This window comes from Pseudopodoces humilis, chromosome 9 (assembly GCF_049639895.1).
Source record: "Pseudopodoces humilis isolate 2021_Gansu_Grassland_sample_001 chromosome 9, ASM4963989v1, whole genome shotgun sequence".
NCBI lineage: Eukaryota > Metazoa > Chordata > Aves > Passeriformes > Paridae > Pseudopodoces > Pseudopodoces humilis.
The window spans coordinates 16,116,772-16,138,049 of record NC_142208.1 but is presented as its reverse complement, the minus strand read 5'-3'; the positions used below and the strand labels follow the sequence as shown (position 1 = coordinate 16,138,049).

At 39.7% G+C, this 21,278-nt stretch overlaps 1 protein-coding gene across 5 annotated transcripts in view; it reads right to left on the bottom strand.

Annotated features, from left to right (window-relative positions):
• USP54 (ubiquitin specific peptidase 54) overlaps positions 1 to 21,278 on the bottom strand; it is a 93,174-nt gene that overhangs the window by 50,191 nt on the left and 21,705 nt on the right. Inside the window, exon 1 of one of the 5 annotated variants that reach the window (XM_088059496.1) lies at positions 20,043 to 20,063. The exons of the other annotated variants lie outside the window; for them this stretch is intronic. The gene's annotated coding sequence lies outside the window, so the exon portion shown is untranslated. Of the gene's footprint in view, positions 1 to 20,042; positions 20,064 to 21,278 lie in introns of those variants that run through there. 5 annotated transcript variants of the gene reach the window in all.

The following is a 21,278-nucleotide window of genomic DNA, read 5'->3' as shown; positions in this document are numbered from 1 at the left end:
ACCAGATTACCTGGCTCTGTGCTACTTGTGCCTACTGGGTGGAACCAGGAACTGCCAGCACCTCACAGTGCCACTGGTGCCCAGAACAGACTCATACTGGTCTTCCTTGTTTTCCATGTGCTATTGCACAATTCTCAGTCCCTGAAGTTTTGTAAAGACAAAGCTTTGAGTACCAGACACCTTAGGCTAACTTCCCAGAGCCTTTTTGGAAAACAGAGTTTGCTAAGGTTACGATAAATACTCTTTCAAATACCAGAGAAATCCTTCTTTTTTACTGGAAGCAAATTTTCCAAAGGTCAGGCTAAAAGTTGCCAATAAACACCATCAAAATAGTCTTGGGGTGAAGACTAAAAACACACTTCCCCAAATCCATGGATGTACTTCAGAGAGTACAGATACAGCAAGCCCCATCAAACACTACAGGTTTCTCCAGAGGACACAGTGAAGGCCATCTCTGAGAGATCACCTCAAGATAATGCAAACAAAAATGGAAAAGACTAGACAGAACAGCAAGCAAAACCAGCATTGGTCATTACCACTGCATTTATACAGCCTATCAATCAATAGAAGAAACTGTAGTCAAAATACTGATGGGTCAATCACCTGTTAGGAATGCATTTCCCCAGTGTGGCAATGTTGCCATTTCTATAGATAACTTAATGCTTCTACAGTCATAGGAAGGAAAAAAACCAGAACAATTTTATGCAGAAAAAATATGTTTTTATACCAACTTTTCAAACCAACAACCAATAAACCATTAAACAAGAAAACCAACCCACACTACATTCCTGTTAACTGGTAAGACCAACAAGAAGCATAGAGAGACCACATTCTGCAGAAACATTCCAAAGTGAGACTCTGTAAACTGTTGGGGTCAAGTATTGTTTTATACTGTATGAAAATACACTTTATAGCAAAACATTCTCCAACTTCCTCACGCAAAATGCTTGTAGGTTTTATAAAACTCTGGTGGACTGCCTCTTACAGCAGTGTAATGAAATCCTACAAACACTTACCTAATCTGAATCATTTGATTTTAAGCCTGACAGTCAGCCAAATCTATTTAAAGAGCATCTTTCACAGTTAAAAAAAAAAAAACAAAAAAAAAACCCGAAAAACCAAAACCGAGCAGAAAGCCATTGGCTTTGTAATGCAGAAGATTCTCCTCCAGGGTTACAGTCTCAGCAGTCTTTTCTGCAATAAGGACATAAGGTGATAAACACCTGTGTTCTGTGCTAACTGATCACCACACAGACTTCTATTCAGAATAATGGAAAAGTATGTCATTTATCCTACATAGCTATTGAGACAGTAAGGTAGCTGTGTCCAAACTTTCATAGAACAGTTAAGATGACTCAAAATATCCAGCTGCCTCTCAAACAATGAGAAAAGCTATTAAAACCCATCTGGTAAGGAGCTCTAGTACAAGATGACAATTATTCAAAGGCAAATTATAACTAAAAAATAAATAAAAAGTCCAAACACAATGCTCAATCTCTAAAGACAGCATTACAGCCTTTTCCGATCAGCAATCACTTAACCTGCAAAATGATCCAGAAGTTTCTAAAGTAAAGCATATCTTCTTAAAGACTGCAACTGATAAAAGTACAGTATAAAATAATTGAGCAATAAAGGGCTTCTGTTCAAAGACAGACAATGAGAGTGGAGGTCAGAGCTAGAAATGCAAATGCCACATTATTTAACTTCTGTGGGGCTTATTGCCAAAACACATTTTGCTCCCCATATAAAGGTTCTACTGATAGAAGAAACATTATATTAATAGCCACTGATCTGATGTATCATAGAACTTTCAGCACATGCATTTGCTGGGAATGAAGGCAGAGAAGCCCACTGGTCCTACTTCCAAAATTCTTTGGAAGCAGCAGCCACCATGTTACACAGCCCTGTTATCTCAGCAACTTTTCACTGACAGTTGGAGAGGCAAGGACTATATATAAAATTAAGAAAGTCTGCCCAGTCGTAAGTAAATTCAAACCCCTTCAAAACCATCTGCACTCCCTTCAGACCTACCCTTCACAGTTGTTCAACTCTAAGACTGCTGTACATGATAATAAGAGCCTACATTTTAATTCACCTGGATTTCCAAAGTGCTTATCCTCAAGTTTTCTATTACTTTCTCTATGAAATCTAAGTTTATTCTCCAAAGCCCATATCTAAAAAACACTCTACCTTACCCCAGGCTGGTGCTGGACATTTCTCAAGGAAGAAGAGTAGGGTAAAACCAGCTTTTCATCCCACTATACATGGAACTTGTGGAGTTTGGATAAATGGGATAAACACAGCAGCTTCAAATGACATGCAATTGCTCAAAAGCAGTTAAACATCACTAATCAATCCTGTTTAACAAAGGAAAATATGACAATAGGCATGAAAATGAAAAAGAGGCAGCTGTCAACCCTATGGTGAAATGGAAGGTTCTGGTTTGACTCAGGCAAAAGCTCAGCCAGCCTCCTGCTACCAGTTATTCCCTTTCCAAATCTTTACCTTGACTTTCCAAAGTAGAGCTTCAAGATGAATTTAGCATTTGATTCAGTCTCCAGATAAACATTTTGATTGCAAAATTCAGTATTTTACAGCCATTGCCAAAAGGTTTCAAGGCTCATTTTCATATGGCACCTTATTAACAAACGATCTAATCTCTCTTTCACTGGTAACACCACTGATCCAAAATACCAAGATATTTGTACTCTGGCTTGTGAATTCCAGTCCAACAATGACTTAAGAGCCCTAAAAGATTTCAGAAGTAGTCAGCAGTATTCAACGACATACTGCTTAATGACTGCTAACTTTCTAAATACTAAAATCCTGCTGCCATTCTTTTCGTGACCTTGCAAATTTTCACTGCTGAACAGAAAATTTTTTCCTTGTCTTCAACAGCTACCTTGTTATAACTGTGAGTTCTATCAATCTTCACACCCCTTTCTTTATTCAAAACAGAAAACAGTAGCAATCAACTCCCAAATCATAAGCTGATCACATTAGAGCACCACAAACCCCTCTGTTTCATTAAAGTCTCTATAAAACCAGTGATTTCTGATACGTTTGAATGTGGAAATACATACACATCCATGTAGAATAACAACAACACAAGAAATAGATTTTGCAGGAAAACAGGCAAACAGAAGAAGTCCAGCTCCATTAGTACTTTTGATTTCAAAGGAAGCACAGCAAAGATTAAGCAAAGGCAGCAACACATGGAGAGTAGCAACAACTTTGATCAAACAGATGGACAGCATTTGGGTGAAAAAATAGGCCTTTCTGTTGATGTGTTAAGAATCTCAAAGTCAAATACTGCAATGGAATGTTCTCTCCCAGTAGTGTTCAAGGGGAAAGATGACATCCAGGGCAGAAATCACTTTCCTCAACACATGCACATATAACACTGGCTAGTGAAAACTGCCACAGAGGTGGGCACACAATTCCCACCTCCCTTGTGATCAACAGCTGTGGCCAGATAATGTGTTTGTTATTACCATAAAAGCATTTATTCCCTTTCTCTTTGCTCAGGACAGTATTTGGTATTAAAATAATAGTTCTAGATTAAAGTATTAGTTCATTGTATTTTGTCTTTTAGCTATACCACGATTACCACATACCAAGACAGATTGTAACTCTCAGGTTTCTTGACAGACTAATAACACATCAAGGTGCAAAATTAAAGCAGGATAGAGGAACTCGCAAAAACAGAGAGGAAAGGCAGAGTGAGCCACAGTTTATGGTGCCTTTATTGGGTCCCAGTATTAAATGCTTACATAATTTTTTTCCTGTTTTGCTAAAACTGATAAGCAGAAGGAACACTGCTGCACTGCAGAACATTACATAGATTCATACTTCACAGAAAAATATAAAGCAAATGCTCCCAGCATCCACAACATGCTGATTATTCCTTTTTTAAGCAATCATCTGTGCTGTATAGCTATAAATAACATTTCAGCAGAATCACGAGTGCATACACACATACATAAGCTGAGTTTAAGATCATTACTATGTAGTTTTAGAGGAATAAGTATAACTAATATGAACAGGGAAACTAATTTTTGCTTCATTAGGCTTTGTATAGATGAAACATTTGCTGGGAAACCTACTGAAGACTTCAGAACTTGAATAGGAAAAACACTTGCACACATCTAAAGGAAAAGCTTACTTAATCCCGTATCCAACAGCAGTTAATAGCATATGGAAGAGTAAAACAAACAGGTTGGGGAAAACATGCCATGACACCATACACCTCATGAAGAAACTTGAACAGACAAGCAGGGGTAGTAGAACTACACAAGTAGGAGGCCAGCAGAAGAAAATATCTGATCAATGCATTTAGGGAAATCAGAAGAAAAGATTGTGTCTGCAAGCTGATGAGCTGAGTCCTGTCCTTTTCTAAATATGAAGCAAATAGACATGACCATACCTCAAGCCTTTACAACCCAAACTAGCAAACGAAGTGCTCACAATATGCTGCCATGGCCTCCCCGTGGCTCCTCCAGCCCACGACCTAAGAGCCCTAGACCTGGCCAACTGCTCCACTGCTGGCTCAGCTGACAGCCTTGGACATACTGTGCCCCTCCCCAGCTGCAGTCCATCATAGGACCTTATGAAGTAAAGAGCCATTTTGCAAGTCTCTGTGAGTTTTAAATAAAGAGGATTATAGCTTCACGCACAACAATCCTGAGTGCACAGCTGAACATCAAATATAGGCAAAGTCATTAAATGGTTCCTGCAAACATAGGAAAGGAGCCCTTGTATAACAGGATGTTGAGCTACCTCCATTACTTGAAATTTTACTTTCATTGAGAATCCCCTTACAAACAGATAAATTGCTTGAATTCTTCTGGTATAAAACATCTTCTGAAAGATTGTAAAAAAAGCCTTAAAGCCAAGTTTAACTGATCTCACAATGTCAAAGTTGGAGTAAATGGCTAAAACAGGCAAAGGATACTTTTCTTGTCATACACAGTTACTTTGTCAAACATTAGAGAACACACCTAGTATACAAAAAATCAAAGCTTCATGTGTGCAGATTGCTGTACAAATGCGTTTTCTGAAATACAGATATTTTATGTTTGAACTAATAATATGGTGAAGCCATGAGGTTGCATATGAACTTTCACAAAACTCTGGCCTCATCAAATTCAAAATAAAATTCAAATTTTTAAGTTATGATTCAAAAAAACTGGTTTCCTAAGTCTTAACAGATACTACCATAAGAAACTAACTACACACCGATTTTAAAAACTTAGAACAGTCTTCCCAAGATTTTAAAATATTAAAATCTGTAAGTAATCTGCTGGGAAAGAAAAACCCAAACTGCTGTTCAAATTCTAAGATGCAGAAACAATGACACAATTTCCTTCTATCAAAACCAGGCTTACGGAGATGATGCTATTGTTTTCATACAGAAATGTTATTTTATCTTCACCAGAAAAGTACTGTGAAACTACCAAATGCAAAAGGGATTATTTTGTGTCCTGCTGTGTCCTGGAGAGATCCACAAAGCATGAAAGAGACTCTTGTTAAGCACAAGCAGGCTCTGTCCTAATGGGTCACAGAAGCAGAAGCCGTGCAAAAGCAGTATAATACAAGCTAAACAGGCCAGTTGGGTGCTGGGGTGCAAAAAAGAAGAATGATGTCAACAGCTTTGATTTTTTTTCTCTGCCTGCCAATAAAATGGCCCAACTGAGAAGTACCAGAAGCTCCCTATGAAAAAATAAAAAAACCCACCAAAAAATCCCAAACCTATCTAAACAAAAAACCCAAACCTCTTTACCTTCCTCAAAAACCAAAACATCTCCCAGCCAGAAAAAAAAAACCCAAGCCCCAGGAAGCACTCAAGAGGAAGTATATACCATGAAAGGGGCCTTTCCACATTATTTGTGGGTTGCTCATTGGCAGAAAAAGATCATGAAGAGGTAGGTCGCAAGAGTTTTCTCTTAGCAAACAAAGAAACCTATTAAAGATAAAATTAAAACAAATTCTGAAGGTGCCCAAGAAAGTTTTAATACATTTAACCAACTAGTACATGTGGAAAGGAAAACACCCCTAATTAAACTTGTTGCTATTGTTATTTTAAAGCAGACTGACAAGGAGCAAATTTAAGGATAAGTACACATGCTTTCATATACAAAAAGGAGGCCTGTCCTGACAGGACTGTGAAGTACCCAGCCAACAACAAATGTTACAGCCACTAATTTCAACACTGAAAGAGTACCTAGAAAAAACTGTAGTCTAGCTCAAAATCAGACAATAGGATTTCAGCCTGCACTGTAAAAAAATATAAAAGTATGCTTAGAGATTCAGTTTAATTCCATTCAGCAGCAATTTAACTTTTTCAATGCTTCTGAGGGTCTGAGCTCTACAGAAGAGCAAGCAGCTACTTCTGCTACTCTCCCAAATCTGATCCTGCACTGGCTGAAATCACTTGTGAAACTAAACACAACCCACATAGCCTTCAAATAGGGACTCCCAGGAGTGCTCCAATGTTAAACACAAAGGATTAAGCAGCTTCTGGCTTAGTCCAGCACAGAACACATGAAATTTAGAAAGCACAGCTCCCTAAACTTTTATCTTATATTCTGTGTACTTGGTTCATCTGTTTTCTTCCCCCACAGAGAAAAAATGCCCAGCCTACAATGATGTGTATCACTCCTTAAGCAAAGTGCCTCGGGGAACAGCACTGGAGCACAGAGAAGCTTTGGGGAAAGGTCTCAGGCAAGAGACAACAGCAGCTTTAGGGGTTCTTCCACTCCATCACACACAGTAGGGAACAGGAAAGTAACTGGGTCTCAGGATGATAACATTTATGTAAGCATTTGGTTTCTGGCTTCTAATTATGGGTGTAATTCTTTAAGAGTGTGACTGTGCCGTGTAGCACCCCTGGGGGCAGGGGTACGGTCCCATCCTGTGCTCTTGGGGAGATACCAAGGGTGTTCAAAGATGAAAGCTCCAGAGATTGTGTGGTATGGCTGTTCTTAGCACAAAATTTCCAGTAAGACATTTGGGACCACACAGTGACTGACAGGCTGGGAAGGTGAGACATAGCTGCTAACAGGAATCTTGCACACAAGCCTATTTTCATTTTGTCTTCCCTAGATTTTCTTCTTAATTTTCCTTTTTTTTAAAAAGTAACATTTCTATTACTATTTAAAGAAAATACAGCTTTTTTGATGTTAAAATCCCTTCAGTCTTTTGGAAACTCACCACAGCAGATGGGCTAGGCACATTTGTTACCGCTGAAGATGAACAGATCACACGGACACAGGTCGAGGTGTGGTGAAATAAAGAGCTGGGTTTATTTTTCTTCCCAGGATTTATAGGCTTGTGACCACGGCCAGGGATTGGATGGTCAGGATAACACTTTTTCACTGCACTGGCTATGAGAGGTGCTCATCACAAGACGTGTAACAGAAAGAATGTACACATATCTATGTTTACAGTTACTCTCCTGAGAAAGTCTTTAGAAAACTATGTTAGCAAGCTCAGAAGCTGAGTTTTCAGGGCGACACACATTCATCTCAAAAACTGTGGAGCACTCCATATCCTGCCATGGCAATCCAAAATGGTCCCTAAGGCTTGCTTCTTTCTGCAGACTCCTGTACAGGTTACACAGCCACCACTCCCTACACTGAGATACCCTAGAACTGGCCACAGGACAGAATCTTCACCTTCCAGTTGCAAAGCAGTCACATGTTGCCCACACCTTCTCTTGCCAAATCCTGTTAGTGCAAGACCAGCTGATATTGCTCCAGGCTCAAGTCTACAAGCATTGTAACGCTGTACAATAGAACTTGTTTTTCCCAGAATTCCCCAGACAATATGCTGGCAACACAAGAAGCTGCTGAAGAGATGTAATTGTTGCATTAGCAACTTGGTGCAGAAAAAAATTCAGATCCAGAACACCAGCAAGGCAATAAAAGGACAAAACCAAACACTGTCCTGTTTAAAACTCCCCTCTCAGTATAACCAGGCTTCAAGGAACAATCACCTGACATCTGGGAAAGCAACATCTGTAACAGCTACCCTTATCCAGAAGGGTTGCCACACCACAATAGTATTTTCAATCATGTCATTACACCATGATAAATGCTTTTTTGAAGAATCATTTACAAAATTTTCCTTCAACACTAGACAAAAGCATTCAGACACACTGTTACTATAATTATTATCCATTGCTTAACCAGCATTACAAGTCTTATACAACACTTCCTTATATACACACCTGTGAGGGAAACAGGAAAAAATAAGAATATTTTATCTAGATTAAGAATATGCATCCTTCCTCTGTGATTAAGAAAATAAATTATGCACACGTGTGTGTGCACATGTGCAAGTAAGTGGATGATCTGGAAAAATCTTACATTTCTCATCAATCGGAACTGAACTCACTCCATTTGAAGTTAAACTGCTCTAAGCTTGAGCCAAAAGGTACAGTATTAGAGGCATGTTCTTTGCTAGACTAAAATAAAGTTTCTACAGATTTTTAGCATTCTTATTTTTTCCCAGTACACATAAGTTCTCCAACTCCAACAGACACTGGTGACCTAGGTACTCAACAATTTAGGACAGCAATATCTTCTTATGAAATCAAGTACATGAGATGCTTCAGACAAAATCTGTATAAATATGTATGGCATTACGCATCACTTAAAAAGACTATTAATATGATTGTAATCTGCTAATCTGGTCTCACATCTTACATCTGTGTCAACTTCTGGGAGAAGCATCAAGGGAATAATATCAGTTGGAACATGGTGGAGTTAAAAAACTGTCATACTGAAAAAAGCATCTTCCAAATGTATTTGTTTCAGCTCTCTTAATTTTGTTTCTTGATTATGTTTGTATCTACTCAGAGGGGCAATACGAGCATAAATTTCTCTAAAATATTGCTTCGACTATATCCATCTATTCCTCCTTCCCATGGTAAATCAGTCTCCCTGCACTCCCTTCTAAGGGCTATCGAGTCTAGCATAATATTGACTTCCACATTTCTAAGTTCATTATTAAATCCTTCCCCAAAAGTTTATGGTCCCAGTCTTCAACCAGCCATTAATTACATTATGAAGCAAGTGCTTCTGTTTTCTCTCCCTCAGAGAAGATGGAAACATACCAAAAACATCTACAAAACTATCTGGTTATCCTCCAAATCACTCCTTTCCTGCCAAGCACGGAGAGGCTCAGCAGCAAAGCAGCAGGTGTGCCAAAACCATTGTTCATCCTGACAGCCACCACAGTCTGCTTCCTTCACTCCTCAGGCTGTTTGTCATGTTCCTCTGGCCTTAAACAGAGAACTCTTTAACCTGGAATCATCCTGCTTGGGCTTTTAAGACACCCAAAACTCTTGAGACCACTGTCATAACCTATAGACATAACTACATTATACATTAACAACTTCAGAAAATACAAACTACTGTATGTCCACTACAACACTTCACTGTGAAAAAACCCCAAGAGGCTTCCGAACTGTCAGTTATAATAATGGTAATAAAAAAGCCTACAGCTTCTCTAACTCCCACGAAATACTGTGTTCTAGGAAGAGGATGTATCATCTCAGACAACCTCTGAGAGGAACGTTATTAAATAATGAAATGAGGCTAAAATCTTGGCCACCAGAGTAGTGTGAAGAGGGCACTTATCCCTCCACATGAGTGCTCTGGGGCAGGCAATTCACAGTTCGGCTCACAGAAGCAAATTCAGCTCACAAAATTAGCACTTTTGGAGGGATAGCAAGAGGAGAGGAGGGGTCTTGCTTTATTTCCTGCTAGGTTAGTAACCTGAATTAGCTTACCAAGAAATTATAGTTAGGGCAAGGACATTGGGACTTCATCTTCCAGGTATGAATCAGATGAATCCTGCCTCTGAAGACCATAATCAATGTTTTTGTAGTTCTTGTCTGCTTTAGGCTGACTGAGAAGTTATTCCTTCAAAAAAAGGAATGCATTAGAACAGGTAGAATGTTTATTATATTGAATGTCAAGGACTGGAACTGATACATAGATTATTCCCCCTCCTTCAGCCTCTCTGATGACAAAGTCTAGAACAGGGTTTATCATTTGGTGGAATTAGAACTTCTGCTTAGTGTCATCAAACATATCAAAATAGTGAATATTTTGGGGTTTTTTTTTTTCAGATCTAGAAAGTTATAAAATTACGTACTTTTTACTAAGCTGAACTGCGAAAAGTATGAAACAGTAGTGACAGACTTCAATCACAAAATTATTACTAATTTTGGAAACAAGACACTTGATAGAAGGCAGGGGATCAGGTAAACAGATAAAGCGAGTTGACTTTTATAAATCAGCACATTAAAATACAAGAAAAGCTCTACCGATGTTTAGTACCTCATTTCATTTCATTATCAACTTTCTTACACAGAATTCAACAAGTAGAGGGAAGGAAAAACATACTAACTTAGCAAAAAAGCAGTCTGGAGCACTTCTGACTAGGTAATTCTTAGACTGTAAAGTAAGTAAGATGGGAAATGAATTGCCAACATTCTCTTCTAGCTGTAACAACTGATATGGTGAGAAGAGATTCTGACTGGTCTTATCTTCAGATTTATCATTAGACAGAAAAAGTTATGCTATGGTGGGCCAGAGGCACCTTATGTCATAGAAAGTACCTTTCACAGAGGTAGAACATCATAAATAAAGAGTACACATATGAAACACCAATAGCTAGCAGGACTGGAATGCTGAGAAGCAAACTATTTAACAAATTCAAGCAACACTCTTTCTTTGTATCTTAGAAACAAAAGCCAGCCACATTGAAAAGCAGAATTTTCTCTTTCACTACCGTATGTAGAAGAGAAATCTCATGACAACTTTAATTCAATCAAAACAGTCATGTCACAGTGGTGGTGATGCTGACTTAAAAATCAGAAAAACCTACCTTCAGAAGCTGCTTTCTATTTATTGTGTGGATTCCACACTGGTATCACAACAGAAGCTGGAGATCAGAGCAAGTTGGGAAAGCTGAGGACTCACTGTGAGAGTAACTGATCTGAGTAATACTTGCACAGAAAAAATATTTAAGGGAGGAGGAAAGAGCTAGAATAGCATGGGAGGGGATAACCTGCTGTTTCAAACAATAGGAAGCTGTTAAAACAAAAAAACAAGGGCCTCCCTAAGCACAGGAAAGTCTCATTCAAAAAGCATTGCCCCCACTGCCACCTACCAAGCAGGCAGCTCTGACAACAGAGATAAGGCCAGAGGCCCAGCCCTGCTTACCGACAACTCCCCTTGGACACAGTGCCAGGCAAGGAGGAGGAAGGTTTTCCAAACGCTTTTATAAAAGAGACCAGACTGGGGGCAGGGGAGGGGGAGATTGGGCTGCTAGGGATGACTTCATTTTACAGCAGCAGCCTGTGCAAGGCACACCTCCCCTCAGTGTAACAAGTGAAGTGGAGAGGTTCCTGCCGACTGCAGTTAAATGTCAAGGATTGTTTTCTCTTCGGAGAAATTGATAACCAGGAGCAACATGTCACCATTTAACAGAAAAAATGGAAACTACTCAAAAGATGGCTTCAGTTTTGGTCCCTCAGTTTACAGCCCTGCAGTTGCAATACAAACTTAAAAGCAGTTTTTCAAAGAACAATTATTGCAGGACACTTCCTGGAACTATCCCCTGTGGTTCAAAGCCAGTGATACAGATCACGGAAAAAAGAAGTTTGTTAGAAAAACGGCTTCCTATCCCCAAAACCTCCCATAAGCTCAGCAGTAGCATTACTACACGGTTATTCCCAGACACTCCTACAGTACAGTTCCAGGACACGGGTGCCATCTGCATTCAACATCAATTTGTTCTTCTAACATGGTCACGTTTAGAGCACAGACAGGGAGAATTACTGTATATCCAAGACCGAAATAGCAGTAAAGAAAACTCTGGTTATGTTACAAAAAAAAACCTCAAACCAATGCACACCACTGTCTTGCCACCCCAGCACAATATAATGCTAACAGACTCAGATTGAAACATAGTAATGCTTTGGACCATACAAGGAATTGAAGATACTATCCCCACAGGGACCATTTACCTAACAGAACCAAACAATGCAAAAAGGAAGCATTTGGAATACAATTAAACTGGTTTGCCTCAAGAACAATTTAGTCTTGCAGGATAGAAGGGGCTGAGCCAAGTTTTAACTATATCTTTCCATAATGATAGACTTTTGGAGGGACAAAAATAGGAGAACAAGAAAGGAAAAAATACAGCAAGGGCAAAATATTCTAACCAGTTTTACCTCATGATGCTTCTACACAGCTTTTTTTTTAAGATTTAGTGTGAGCAAATTTCAAATAAATTAATTTTCTAAAGTGCACTGACAGTGCCATAATTGTGAACAAAAAACAGTCCAATGTTCAGTAATTGTGCTGGGCTCAAAACCTCCTCCACAGCTGTGCGTGGTCAAAGCAGCGAGTTAACTGTGTAGTACTCCTTCCTCAAACAGCTTGTTTCAAGGAAGCCAAATCACTTAAGAACACCATTTGCAACACCAACACAGACTTTTTCCAGGTAAAAGCGATACGCCAAATCTCATTTTTAGCATACAAAAAGAGTGACCAAGTCTTCAAGGCATCTCACACTCTTACTTGGATCTGCATGTTTACTCTAAAATATTTGTAGAATTTCACCAAGAGGTAGCGAGTCCATTTGTTCAAGTGGCATTATTTCCATGACACAATGACCCAAGGATGGTAAGCACTCTTACAGAGAAAATACTGGTCTCTACACTCCTTTAGTCCTCTTCCTTCCAAAGGACAAAGCATTTTGCCTTTCCTCCTCAGACACGAACACCATATACATCCCCCCATGACTCCACTGACTTCCTTGCTGAAGTGATGCCGGCCAATGCTCACAATAGGGCAGAAGCATCTAAATCAGTAACATCACGAGTTTTGTGGTACTGAAGACTGCAAATTCCTGTTTGCTTCAGCCTCAGTTTCCATAATTTTGGAACACTTTTTCAGCTTTTTGATGAAATGCTTCAGGTGTCCACACATACTTGAGTAACTGGTAGAAATATGGATCAAATTGTGGACATTTTCAAACACCTGCTCTGACATAATTTTGCACAATCTCTCAGCATGTGGATAGTGGAGACTATTACCTGTCTAAACAATAACCAGTTCTTCAATACTTTAGTGCATGAACAAAGCATGAAAATTATTTCTAAATGCTCTCTTGAAAGCAAGATCGGTTCTGCTTCCATCACAGCTAAAATTAAAACTTTTTAGAATCATACAGCAGCAAAGGACAAGTAAGTGTTTTACTACTAAAACAAATCCCTCTGCATTAAACAGAAAAGAGTTCACTGTGTGCTGGTGAGGCTCAGAGAGTTCAAACAGCATGCAGTGCTCCATGCCTTTAACAGAAGCAGGAGGACAGGTCTCCAGCTGAAGAACAACAGTGCTACTGCACTCACAAAAGAGAGGTTTGCCAAACACATCAGCTAAGCATCTGACTCACTGCCACCAAACTAAGAAAGAATTCAGAGCAATTACCACATTTCTGCACAGAACAGGAAGAAAGGCGGGAGGAAAAAATCATTTCTAACATTTCATCTAAATTAGAAGAGCACAGCAACCCTCAAACTGTTCTGGTCAAGTACTGCAGCCCCTAGGGTAACTGGGACAGCAATGCTAGCAATTATACATCCATCCACACAGCAACCTCAGACAGAAAGGAGGCAGGAAAACCAGGAACTGAAACCAGGAAAACCGAACCAACAGAGAGAAGCCCAAAATCTCTCTCTGCCTTCCTTGCTTTTTTGCTTTGGTCCAGCAATCTGAAGCAAATGTATTTGTATATAACTCCATCTATTAAAAGCACTCATGCCCACAGAATGGCATGAGTGCCATTGGCAGGCAAGATAAAAAGAGATAGCCAAGAAAAATTACAAAAGCATAAGTTAAAACAAAAACCTGAAGAAACAAAGTATAGATGACAGAGTTGAAACAACCATTCTCTTAAGACTGAAAACAGTTCTTTTCCAAATGTCAGCAGAGTCATATGATTATGGCTTCCTTCTGCATTTGCAGATCTTTTAGCTTCCTACCTAGCAAAGGCTATGCTAGCCCTTCCCTTCACCTTCATATAATTATCCACCACAGCACTCCCACTCACAGAGCTGTAAATGTCAGCACACTTGGTACAGTTTAAATATTGTAAGTTTGTCTACATGGTGAAGTCAGGAATAAATGCAATGTGGTAAAGATGGAGTTTCTTGACTTCCAACAAAGAAGCTGGTTGCAGAAGTTCCTGCCCACCTTTCACAGATCAGTTCTTACTATTCTCATCTGATGCTCTGTTCTGCAGATGGCAACCAGTGTAGGACCACAAATTGCCTCATAAAAATAATGTGATAAATATTTAAATATTTATAAAATAAAAAATAACCAGAAAATAAAAGTATAAAGTGTGCTAGTTTTATAATTTGTTATTCAGAATACAGAGCAGTCCTGCAGTATGCACTTGTAATTGGCACAACATAGACCAGCAAATTAGAGAGAGGTACGGGAGCAGAGAGTTACAACAGCTTCTTTATGAGCTTTGCCACCGAAGTCAAGACACCATGTAGATGTACTAGTCAATCCCCTAATTTCTAGCACAGGTAACTTACAGTATGCTTTATGATGCTGTCAGCTGTACCAGGCTGACAGCTGCTACCAGGGTGGATCTGTTCACCATCATGTGTCCCTTCCACTCCCCTTATGCTAACACTGTTAAGTTTGCAAAATGACGTATAACAGGGTGGCAAAAAACAGTTGGCAAAAAACAACTCTACCAATAGAAATTTTATTTTTTCATTAGCTTTCTCATTCAAAAGCAGGAAAGTAGGCCGGGTGAACAATGCTTCTTGACAGTGGCCTGAAGTTAGATCCTCCTACCGAGATAACAAAGCTGCCCCTCCATCTGCAGTCAGATGGCTGTGCAGCAATTGGGAACACAGACTGAAGGTGCAGTTTCATTTAATGGAGGAAACAGCAGACTGTGTCAGGCTGTGTGCTTTCCCTAATTCCCACTGCTTCCAAGCACTGCATCAAGCTGTGAGCCACTTGCAGGAGCCACTTCAACCAAGAGCTGAACAGGGAGAGAGCAGGAGCATCCTGTCAAGACCCAGCTACCTCCTCCGCTCTGTCCTTAAGCAGCTACAGTGAAGCTGCACTCCAGGATAGATCAGTTTAAAATAACTGATACAAATTAAACCCCCTGGTTAATGTTTTCAAGCCTCTCTCTTTTTAGTAAATACATTCTTCTAGGACACTAGTTTTTAACTTGGAGAATGCATCCCCCGGACTTTTAAGAAGTCTGAAAACAGATGATTGCCCTCTTCACTGAAAATCTCTGAGGTCAAAAAAATTAATTCTGTGGATAGAAAGCAGTGACCATCAATAATTTCTTTTTTGGGGTCTGAGGAGGGTGAAGAAGGTAGGTTAAGAAAGAAAAGCTCATGTTCCCACATCAACAGTGCAATTTTCAAGAGGATGGAAAAAAGCCAATTAAAAAAAAAAAATCTAACAACAGTCTAACAAACTTTAAGGCAATGTGTTCCAACATATTGGGCAAATACATATGCTGTACTTAGCTGACCTTTTCCACGTGGCAAGACAACTGTTTAATTAAGGTCTGGAGTGGGGAGGCACAGCAAAATCTTGCTTTTACTTCATCAACATATACTTAGAATCAAATGGACGCCAATTAAAAAAAATAATAATCCATTCTGTTTTCTCTTACGATCCAAGTTACTTTTTTTTATTAAGTCAGGCAAGCCAGAGCTATTCAAATAGCTTGTAAATTACAAGATGAGCAAAATATTTTTTTTTGCCTTTTTCATATAAAAGAATAACCAAACCAAACATAGTGCTGTGTTGGTAGTTAAAAAAGAGAATGAGAAATATTTTTCAAGGCTACTCAGACACTAACTAACATGAGGACAGAGTTTTTATGCCCCCACTTTCCTTCAGCCTCCCAGCTGCTCATTCTCATCCTTGTGCAACCTTTCAACATGGCAACACAACAACCTGGTCAGCGTAAACAGCAGCCAGGTGGAAAGACAGGCTAGGGTAGTTTGAAGTCAGATCTGCTCCTCAATATTCCCTACGCAGCCTCCACAAGCTATGGAATGACTTGGGGTGCTAGTACCAGTTAAATTAGTTTAGAGAACATCTGTTCAAATAAAATCTAAACTAGCTTTAAAAACAAGCTTGGGAGCAATGAAGTGGAAACAATTCCTTCATAGGTGAAGAGTACTATTGTCATCATTCCATTCCAAACCATATATTTGACAAACAAATCTGGATCATTTATAATTTTAAGAGTAAAAAGTTGGTATATACACTCAATATTTTCCACTTAATTGATAATAAAAGCTATTTTATTTCTTATGTGTATGTGTGACAAGGCAAAGCGCTCCTCACTGAAGCCAGTCTTTCTGGCAGATGTGTCAAACAAAAATAAATACTGGGAGAAAAACAGAGTGCTAATACCCTGAACACATTACTATGAATGCATCCTGCTAGCAAGTTGACTTTCTGCATCTAGGAACTCTTAACAGTGACTCAAACTAGTTTTACCTGTAGCATTGGGAAGTTTCGGAGACTACAAAAGCCAGGGTTTAAAAGTTACTAAAGACAAGCAAGACTCTAAATACCACTCTTTACCACAGAGGTAACACCACAAATACCATAAATAACTGCACTTCTTGTTTCTACTACCCTCCTAAAACCACCACAAAAACAAGAAAAGCAATTCCATTGCATACTTACTCCCAGTGACTGCCAAACACAGCGCACTGCATTTAATCCATCCTGCTTTTTGTAACTTCCACCTCAGTAAGTGGACCCAAGCCAAAAGAATGTTTTATAAATATCCTATCAAAAAGAGAAGGCAAAGGGTCTTCTTGACTGCAAGTAAGACACTAGGTTATACATGCCTGTTAGTCAAGCAAAGCACTAAATTAAATTTCTTGGTCAAAGCATGAGCACATTCTTTGAGTGACTGTGATGCCATGCTGCGTCTAAAGCCAAAGACAAGTCTCCTGTCACCTCTGCAGATGGGAAAAACACACACACACACACAGAATTTTATGCCTTAAGAGGCAAGGTACAAAATCATTTTCCTGTAGAAAACAATTTCCTGTGGTTTAAATATGATCTCAGGTTACTGAGGAATTAATTTATAGTTTGACTAAGTTAGGAATCAGGAAACAACTTTTCCTATATAAAGCACACATATGGCACAGAACGAGCATAACTGGAGTGATAAATCTGTATCCATTTTTCCTGCACTTATCAAGAACTTACATAATTTTGGGACCCTAAATTACAGCACACAACCTGTAAACCTTGAATCTTAGCAAAAAAAAAAAAAAAAAATGCTGTGGTCTTGACAAGAGATTTGCAAGAAGTCTTGAGAAAGAAAATTGTGCAAGTTTGTTTCACCTGCCGGCATCAAATAAAACCAGTGCTTTCCAGCCTCTTATCTGACATAAAAAGGAGATAACAGCTTGAAGATGTAAGATTCACTTCGGAAACTAACTTGCACCATTGAAACCCAAATGAAAGTAATCTTGGCTGCATTACTTTTATATCACTTAATTTAACAGAAAAAACCAAGATCACAAAGCCATAGTAATAGAGAAGGTAATGAAACTCATAAAATATTCTCTTACACAATTTCACATCCTGCATTAATTCCTTTCTGTTCTATTTTTGTCCTATGACTGAACCTTGGCAGACTGATGTGCAACCAGGATGTACATATAGCATGGAACTCCCCAAGAGCATTTAAATCCATGCCACAATACTGAAAAGCTGAAAACAAAAGTCAATGACAGACGTGATTCCAGGAATCCTCCCAATCACCATGGGGGAATTAGTATTTTAAAACAAACTTTTATTTCCAATTCATAAAACTAAGTACTCTATGAAAATGTGTCATTAGAAAGAAGTGGGGGAGCAACAGCAATTCTTGAATCAGCTTTCTTTTCACCTTTAAATATTTTCTAATAATTTCATTAGAACAGCCATTATTTCTTAAAATTTCATGCACCTACAGAAGCAGTTGCAGATGCTTGCAATTCAGTGACTTTTTCAACAATATGCAGAATCACATCTTGTGACGGCTATTGTTTATTTCACAGCCAGTGAAATTAAACTGGCTTAAGATGCTAAATATGAACAAGAAGGGTAAGAAATAGGTGATGACATCCAGAGAAAACAGTAAGCCACTTGATAAAAATCTATGGAAAGTCACATCTGTCACAGTAATAGGTGCTGTAATGAAAAAATATACTTAAAAATTAAAGAGATTTTCAGATAGAAAAGTAATTGACCAGATTTCACCCTGTGGACTAATCCTGCTATGACCTGGATTACCTTACCTGTTCACCTTAGCCTGGTGTCCTAACGCTGGAACATCCCACTGGGCTACAAACCTGCTTCTAACACAACACCCATACTCTCTGCATAAATATGGAATAAAAAAAAAAAAAAAAGAAAAAAAGAGTAGTAAACACTAGCATAATGTGACATTCACTCCGTTTCCTCTCCCTGAGGTGTGAGGCATACATAAAGAACAAGTATACATTAATACATCTAAAGACTCCACCGGTCTTAAAGCATGGTAGATTAACATACTTTATCCCATTAAAAAGCCCACTGTTAATATGTCATTTGGGATGATGCATTTTCCAGGACAAAGGCCATCAGGGCTGATCTATCTATGCAGGATGCCCACTACAAGGACCAATACAGAATACCAAGTAGTATGTGAACATCAGCAGCTAAATTTAGAGAGCAAAAACATCACCCACTGCATACTGATTAGACTGAAATGCTATCAATGCAATAGAAAAAAGAAACCTGCAGAATGATGGATTCAGAGGTGTGCATTCAAAACCAAAACCAGCATATATCTTAACATATACACACATCCATAAAAGTATTTTTGTTTATTTAAACAAAGACTTACTCCAGAACCCTGCTCTGCAGATAAGAAGAGACTAAATCTACTTTGGAATCTAATGCAAAACATTTGATGTGGTAGAGATGGGCATTTCCAATACAGGACTTCAAAGGGAAGTCTTAGCCTACATTTTTAGCATAAGAATGCCCAAGAGACTTTTGTCTAGTCTAAAGAACCAAGCCTGCTAAAGCCATGTTTTACTTGGTCACATCCTTCTGCTACCCAGAAAATTACAGAGGTCCTCATGCCAACTTTAACTTCACAGGACAATTCCCTTGAGCAGGGATTTTTTTTATTTATTTCTGCCAATTTTAACTTATCTGGTGAAAAGTGAACATATTAGCCAGAAAATAGAACTACAAATATAGAAGTCTATTCATCATGAAGATTAAATGAATGTTCAAAGAAAGATTTCAATGCCTCCGCTCACCTTATAAAGAAAAGAAATCCCAACCAACCAATAAAAAATACAAAACTAAAAGCCCCAACTGACGCCACAAGCAATCCATTGCCTTTCTTCTCCAGAACCAGCAAACATAATTCCTGTGCATACAAACATTTAGGTGGTGTAGATTCCACACATGCTTACACATTGCGACCTAACTGGCAAAAGGTCTAGTCTCCTTTCCATACTGGTGCGATATAATCTTCCACTGGCAAGGAAAAGCAGCTCTAAAGCCATCTGACATCCTTCCTCTAATCCAAAACTGAGCGTTTGGAATTGCCTGATTTACCCAAGTATTAAGAGTTAAATTTCACGCAGCACTTTCTATCAAGGACAGTAGGTACACAGCACAATTCATCACCATGGAAAACAGAATCAACTAAGGCAGTATCTGATGCTCACTTACTATCTAAGCAACAGCTTAAACAAGTAAATACAAATGAAACATACAACATGATGGATGGCTGTATTACAGAAAAAAAAAAAAAGAAAAAGGTAACGATTAAGTTTGCAAATAATTAAACACCCTGCACACAGCACATTTTTCCCGTCTAGCCTGCTGAGGGAGTAAACCTCTCATGTGCTTATACGGCAGGCAGCCCCACACAAAACAAGCCGACACCTGCTGCAGCGGCCCCGCACTCAGACGCCTTCCCGCCGCGTCCCGGCTCCCGCCGCCTCCCGGCTCCGCGCGCTCTCCGCCGCCCCGCGCACGTGCGCAGCCGCCTCCCGCCCCGTCCCGCGGCGCGGGCAGCGCGGGCAGCGGGAGGGGGAGCCCCGGCCCCGCCCCATGACGTCATCGCTCCGGCCGCGCACCTGATCCCCGGCAGGTCGCGGCTTAAAGGGGCCGCTGCGGCCGCAGCCCCCGCTGGGAAGGCCGGCAGCGGCCCCGCTCGGGTAACACTCAGATTCCCCCGCAGGATGCACTGTGCCGCCCCACGCCTTCCAGCGCCTCGCCGCCACCTCTCGGCACCGCCGAGAGACCCTTCAGCCGCGCCCTGCCCTCAGACGCCTGCAGCCCTCGTCCCCGGAAAGAACTATCCCAGGGTGCCGATTATGTAAATAATTTGGGCAACCAAACCACTCACCTGGTGCATTTTAGGGACGCACTTCAAATCCTTTCCCGTTCTTTCTACAGCTCTTTTTAAGAGGAGGCCGTGGCCACAGTAGGATGTGCCTCTCTGATTTTTCCCATCCAAGAATCCAAACAGCTACAGTTTTAACAACCTGAAGGCCACAGCTTCCCTCTTTTACACCAGAACCTCAATGTCAGTCTGCCCATTGGTAAAGGACAGCTTGACCATTCTCAGTGCCAGAACAAGACACTGAACAAAACCTGCTGTATTTCTGCCAAAAGAAACCAGCCAATGGCACAAAACTGATAACCACCTAGTTTGTATCAACAAATAAGACACACTCAAAATGCAATTGGGTCAAATCAAACTTATCACTATCCTCCTCCCTAATCCAAATCAATTGTCCTCTTACCCTGCTCAGTGATCCTCTCTACTAAGGAAATGTGCTGGAGGACAAGAGACCTTTAAATCAGTATCTGCATCACTTCAACTCAAGACAGGCAAATAAGATGAAATGGGGAAGAGAGGATAATGAAATGGAAGATACAAACACTAAAAGTTCCTATTCAAAAAGCAAATTTGAACAGAAACATGACAGTTTCTATACTGTCATCCTTCTTATTTCTATCTACCCACATCTATCTATTTATAGCCTATTTATATCTAATCCATAAAAAAAAATACTATTCTTACATAGCCAGACATGAAAACACATCACTCTCACCTAAACCTCAAGGAGGTTGCTGGGAATTCTCAAGGTGCAGGCACTTTTTAAATTTAAT